Source organism: Ascaphus truei, chromosome 1, assembly GCF_040206685.1.
Source record: "Ascaphus truei isolate aAscTru1 chromosome 1, aAscTru1.hap1, whole genome shotgun sequence".
NCBI classification, from domain to species: domain Eukaryota; kingdom Metazoa; phylum Chordata; class Amphibia; order Anura; family Ascaphidae; genus Ascaphus; species Ascaphus truei.
The window spans coordinates 253,341,729-253,348,873 of record NC_134483.1 but is presented as its reverse complement, the minus strand read 5'-3'; positions in this window follow the sequence as shown (position 1 = coordinate 253,348,873).

The following is a 7,145-nucleotide window of genomic DNA, read 5'->3' as shown; positions in this document are numbered from 1 at the left end:
ACACATACCCATACACACACACACACACACACACACACACACACACACACACACACACACACACACCCATGCATACACACACCCATGCATACACACACACACACACACACACACACACACACACACACACACACACACACACACACACACACACACACACACACACACACACACACACACACACACACACACACACACGGGAAGAAGAGGAAAGGCAGCGCGACCGAGCACCACCACTGCCCCGCTTGCCCCCCCGTGACCATCTTCAGCCCCGCGCATTAAGCCGGGACAGGGAGAGAAGGGGGAACACCCCCACTACAAGCTGGGACCAGGGAGAGATGGGGGGAACACCTGCCCCGCGCGGAAAGCCGGGACAGTGAGAGAAGGGGGGGAACACCCCCACTACCATCTCCTGCCCCGCGCGGGGATCGGGGGGAAGCCGGGGTAAGCGGGGACAGGGAGAGAAGGGGGAACACCCACACTACCATCTCCTGCCCCGCGCGTTAAGCCGGGACAGGGAGAGAAGGGGGAACACCCCCACTACAAGCTGGGACCAGGGAGAGAAGGGGGGAACACCTGCCCCGCACGGAAAGCCGGGACAGTGAGAGAAGGGGGGGAACACCCCCACTACCATCTCCTGCCCCGCGTGGGGATCGGGGGGAAGCCGGGGTAAGCGGGGACAGGGAGAGAAGGGGGAACACCCCCACTACCATCTCCTGCCCCACGCAGGAAGTGGGGAGTAAGGGGGCTTGCAGGGAAGGAGCAGAGGGGCCGCAAAATGTATAGGATTGTCGAACACTATATATATATATATATTGGTCGACAAATCACCCAAAAATCTACTCGCTGAACAAAAAAATCTACTCGCCACCTAGTCCCGCCCCCAACCCTGCCCTTATCCCGCCCCCAACCGCACCCTAGTCGCGCCCCCAGGCCGCTTTAAAAAAAAAATTTGAATAAAATCCTAGTAAGAACAACATTCGTTTTTGACATAAGTTTATTTATTGTATTATAGAAAAGAGTGCAGCGCACCGCGATCCAAATGAAGAACAGGTCTGGCAAAAGGTGTCTTTAATGAGGAATCATAAAAGCAAGGGATGCAACCCTTCTACGCGTTTCGTGCTTGGCACTTTATCAAGAAAAATAAATGTGAATATAACCGTCCAATAAACCAAGTGAATATAAATAGACACGGATATCACTTATACTGCAACTCCATGGAAAATGATCCTCCGAAGTGGTTCCTCCTTGAAAAATCTCATGCATGCAATATGGTCCATTAACATTTTACTTTCATTGACAAACAACACCCTCTTTCACATCACCCAAGGGAGCCGCCCAGTGGCCAGGTACGTCCTGGAGTTTCGCACCATTGCTTCTGAGACGAGCTGGAATAACGAGGCCCTGTCCTCTGCCTTTTGGCAAGGTCTCTCGGAGCCGCTCATAGACAAACTTGCTGCTCAAGAAAGACCATCTGATTTGGAGGAGCTCATTGCGCTCTGTATTCGCGTGGATCAGCGCCTCCAGGCGCGTAGAGCAGAAGGCTCACGACACCGACAGCCTCCTATCAGACCGCACGCCTTCCGTCTTCCTTCTCCGGAACCCATTTGCTCGTATGCCCCGGAGCCCATGCAATTAGGAGGGAGTAAGCTGTCTCTTGCCGAGAAACAGCGCCACCGCTCCGCCGGCCTCTGTCTCTACTGTGGTAACCCCGGTCACCAGGCCCTTCGCTGCCCTCTCAAGTCGGGAAACGCCAGCTCCCAATGAGTCCCAGGGGAGTCTCATTGGGAACACTCTCTCGCTTCCCCATTAAAAAGGAGAAGATTCTCCCTAGTAGGATCCTGATTTCCGTTACTCTTAGTACCAGGACTTGTTGCATTCAAGCTGTGGCCTTCATTGACTCCGAATCCGGAGGCAACTTTATAGACCGAGCATTCGCCCAGAAAACAACATTCCCCACATCAAGAGGAAGAACCCCGTGGGGTTAGAGGCCATCGACGGAAGGCCACTCCAACCAGCCTTTATTGTCCTTCAGACTATTGAACTGTCTCTCTCTATTGACGGGACTCACATGGAAAGGATTTCACTCAATGTCATCCACTCGCCTTCTGTAGAAATTATCCTGGGGCTTCCGTGGCTTCAACGCCATAATCCTCTCATCAACTGGACCGACGAGAAGCCCATCACTTGGAACACCCAGTGTGCCACGTCCTGTGGTCCCTCGATGCAACAAATTTGCAGTCTGACGACACCCTTAGTGGAGCAGCCCTCTTTACCTGAGGTCTACCTGAATTTCTGTGATGTCTTTGACAAGGCAAAATCCAAAGCATTACCCCCACACCGATCCTTTGATTGTCCTATCGACCTTCTGCCCAGTTCCACTCTTCCCAGAGGGAGATCTCACCCACTTTAACTCCCGGAGACCAGGGCCATGTCGGACTACATACAGGAGAATCTAAAAAAGGGGTTCATACGCAAGTCTTCTTCCCCCGCCGGAGCAGGATTCTTTTTTGTAAAAAATAAGGATTGCACCCTCCGCCCTTGCATCGACTACAGAGGCTTGAACAAAATTACCCTCAAGAATCGGTATCCCCTACCATTAATCTCAGATTTTTTTGACCGTTTACAGGGAGCAAATATATTCACCAAACTAGATCTTCAGGGCGCCTACAACTTGGTGAGGATCCGGCAGGGTGACGAGTGGAAAACGGTAATCAACACGCGAGACGCCCACTATGAGTACTTGTCATGCCGTTCGCCCTTTGCAATGCTCCAGCGATTTTTCAAGATTTTGTTAACGGGATTTTCAGAGACCTTCTCAATCACTTCCTGATCGTATATCTTGACGATATTCAAATCTTTTCCAAATCACTCCCGGAGCACATTAACCATGTCAAGCAGGTACTAGTACGCCTCCGTGAGAACCACTTGTATGACAAATTGGAGAAATGCCAATTTCACTGAAGTTCTACTTCATTTCTGGGTTACATTATCTCGGACAATGGTTTTTCCAGGGACCCCGCCAAACTCAAAGCGGTCTTGGATTGGCCCGTTTCTACCTCTCTCAAGGCCATTCAAAGATTCCTGGGCTTTGCCAATTATTATAGGAGATTTATCAGGAATTTCTCATCCATTGTCGCTCCCATTGTTGCCCTTACGAAGAAGGGGGCAGACACTAACTCTTGGCCTTCTTCACCCACTCAATCCTTCAAGCGCCTTAAGGAGGCTTTCGTCTCGGCCCCTATCCTGACCCATCCAGACACCAGCCTCTCATTTACCCTCGAAGTGGACGCCTCGGACATTGGAACTGGAGCCACCTTATCCCAGAGGAAGTCTCCCCTGGCCAGACTTCACCCCTAAGCATTTTTTTCTAAAAAAATTCCACAGCCCAATCAGAATTATGACGTCGATAACCGTGACTTACTAGCCATCAAGCTCGCTCTAGAGGAGTGGAGAACTTGCTTGAGGGTACGGAGACCCCTATCACCATCCATACTGATCATAAAAACCTTCTTTACATTAAGACTGCCCAGCGTCTAGGAGCTCGTCAAGCCAAATGGTCACTTTTTTCCCCCCGTTTCAATGATATAATTTCGTTTATACCAGGATCAAAAAATCTGAAGGCCGACGCACTTTCCCGCCAGTTCATTGTTGAGGATAAGCCAGTGGTGGAATTGGAGACTATCCTTCCAGCTAAATACGTTCTTGCTGCTAATTCCTTTGATGTGCTGGACAAAATTCTTGCAGATTAGGCCAACATCCCGGAGGGTCTAGAGGTTCCTGACGGTCGTCTCTTTGCTGCACCTCGCTTCCGCAGAAAGATTCTGGAATGGGGTCACTCTGCCAGGTCGCTGGACACCCTGGGGCCAAGAGAACATCCGACCTTATTACTCGAACCTTCAGGTGGCCAAGGATTAATTCAGACGTAAAAGAATTCATCAAAGCTTGTCTGACTTGCTCCCTGTCACGCTGCGCTCACCACAAACAGGACGGAAGACCGCGGGGCTGAGGTGGGGATAGAAAGACACCGACCCACAACCACGCAGTCCTGTCCGGAATGCGTAGTCCAAGTCGTCCCGCGTCGTAGGGTTGGAGAGGTCAGGGTAGTCAGGGTACTTGCCGTGTTCCGGGGTTGGAGAGTAGAGGATGGTAGATTTCCGTAGCCAAGGTCCAGGGTAATAGAAGGTAGAATGGTTGAGGGCGAAGCCGGGGTCAAAGCGCTGGAGAGTGTAGGAATCCAAAGAACAGCCAGGATCAGGACAGGAGAGAACAGACAGGTCAGACCAAGCAAAGTTCAAGCCAACTAAACAGCAGCGGTGAGCACAATGCATAAACAGGAGTTTATGCTCAGCAAGGAATGCCAGACAGGAGCAGGTATATATGTGGGAAGGATCCAATTACCTTGCAGGGGTGTGATCCGGTCCTCCAATGGTGTCCGGGCGGCAGTAATCTGAAACAGCCTGCAGGTCAGGCTTTCCTGGTGATTGCCTTGGTTGCCAAGCAACCCGCGCGCGTGCGCGATGCGCGTCGCGGAACGCTGACGTCACGCGGGCGTGCGGCCGAGTTCCCTCCCTGTGGGAGGCGCTGGCAGCTCCTTTCCGAGCGTGCATGTACTGCCCTGGCCGTGCGTGTGCGCATGGGTCTGCCGTGTGACGCGTCAGCGGGGCGGTCTCTGACCGGAGTTGCGGCAGATGTGACAGTATCCCCCCCTTGCGGGGAGACCTCCGGGCGACCCAGGGATGGTTTTTCAGGGTACCTACGGTGGAAGGCATAAATGAGACGGTTGGCATGTACCTGACGATGAGGGATCCACTCTCTCTCTTCCGGGCCATAGCCTCTCCAGTGTACGAGATATTGCAATCCTCCTCTGGACATTCTAGAGTTGAGGATGGTCTGTACCTCATATTCTTGTTGACCCTCTACCAGTATGGTTTGCGGAGGTTTAGGTTGTCCTTTGGAGGATGAGTCTTGTAGACATGGTTTTAGAAGGGAGGAGTGAAATATGGAGGGAATTCTCATATTCTTAGGCAGTTCTAGCCGGTAGGCTACTGGGTTGATCCTTTTAGTGATGCGGAAGGGACCAATAAAGCGCGGTGCCAGTTTGGGTGAGGTTACCTTTAAACTAATGTTTTTGGTGGATAACCAGACCCTTTGTCCTACAGAGTACCCTGGGACCTCTCTTTGGTGACGGTCCGCTTGTCTCTTCTGTAGTTTACCAGCGTGCTGTAGGTTAAGATGGATTTTCTGCCATAAGTCTTGTAAGTGGAGGATCTTGTCCTCTGCGGCTGGAACTCCAGACTTCGAGATAAGAGAAGGGAGTGCAGAAGGATGGAAGCCATAGTTGACCATGAATGGTGACTGTTGAGATGATTGATTCCGAAGATTGTTATGGGAGAATTCTGCCCACGGGAGAAGTTCCGCCCAGTCGTCTTGAGTATCAGCAACAAAACACCTTAAGAATTGTTCCAGAGACTGATTGGTGCGTTCCGTTTGCTCATTGGTCTGGGGGTGATAGCCTGCCGAAAAGTGTAGTGTGACGTCCAGACTCTTACAAAACGCCCTCCAGAACCGGGAGATGAATTGGGATCCTCTGTCAGATACTATGACCAGGGGAGTCCCATGTAACCTGAAGATCTCCCTGATGAAAACGTCGGACAACATCGGTGCGGTGGGTAGACCTTTCATAGGGATGAAGTGTGCCTGTTTTGAAAACCTGTCTACCACTACATGTATGGTGTCCATGCCTCTAGATTTAGGCAACTTAACGATAAAGTCCATAGATATGTGTGTCCATGGACGTTCCGGGATAGGTAATGGTTGAAGGAGACCCGCAGGTCTGTTGTGTGGCGTCTTGTTCCGTGCACAAGTAGAGCATGTAGCTACAAAAGCTTGTATGTCTCTCCGCATGTTGGGCCACCAGAACGTGCGTTCGATGAGCTCAGTAGTTCTTTTGGTGCCAGGATGACCAGCTGTCTTGGATGAATGCCCCCACTCCATGACTCTCCTCTGGTAAAGAAGTGGGGTGAACAAACGATCCTCCGGAACATTGAGTCTTGCTGGGATGTTGTTCTGAGCCTTGGTAATATCAGACAAGGCGCTGAAAGTATTGGCTGCCACAATGCAAGTGGATGGAAGAATGGTCTCCTGCTGTTCCACCTTGTTATCAGGAACTGTCGAGACAAGGCGTCGGCTTTAATGTTCTTAGAGCCTGGGATATATGAAATAAGGAAATTGAAGCGCGTAAAGAATAAGGACCATCTTGCCTGGCGAGACCCGAGTCGCCGTGCTCCCTCAATGTAAAGTAGGTTTTTATGGTCTGTTAATATCGTGACTGGCGTTTCCGTGCCCTCCAGTAGGTGTCTCCACTCCTCTAAGGCCAGTTTGATCGCGAGGAGCTCACGGTTACCCACGTCATAATTCCTTTGGGCGGAGGAATTTTTTTTAGAAAAATACGCACAGGGATGAAGTGGAGCTTGAGGGTTCTTTCTCCTACATCGGAGGCGTCAACCTCTAAGGAAAAGGGTAATGAAGGGTCTGGGTGTACTAAGATGGGTGCTGAGGCGAATGCCGTTTTTATCCTCTCGAAGGCCTGGAGAGCTTCGTCAGACCAATTCGTAGGGTCAGCTCCTTTCTGAGTGAGCGCCGTGATGGGTGCTACTACCGATGAGAATCCTTGAATGAACCTCCGGTAATAGTTGGCGAAGCCGAGGAACCTTTGGATAGCCTTGAGGGAGAGAGGACAGGGCCATTCGAGTACAGCTTTGACCTTGCTAGGGTCCATAGCGAGACCGGTGTCCGATATGATGTAGCCAATAAAGGAGGTAGATTTTTGGTGGAAATGGCATTTCTCGAGCTTAGCAAACAAGTGGTTCTCTCTTAAGCGCCGCAAGACTTGTTTGACGTGAGTAGTATGTTCAGGCATGGATCTGGAAAAAATTAGTATATCGTCCAGGTATACTATCACATGACGGTCCAGAAGGTCTCTAAAGATGTCATTTACAAAGTCTTGGAAGACCGCAGGGGCGTTACACAACCCAAACGGCATGACTCGGTACTCGTAGTGCCCGTCGCGAGTATTGAATGCTGTCTTCCATTCGTCTCCTTGACTGATTCTAACCAGATTATAGGCGCCTCTGAGATCCAGT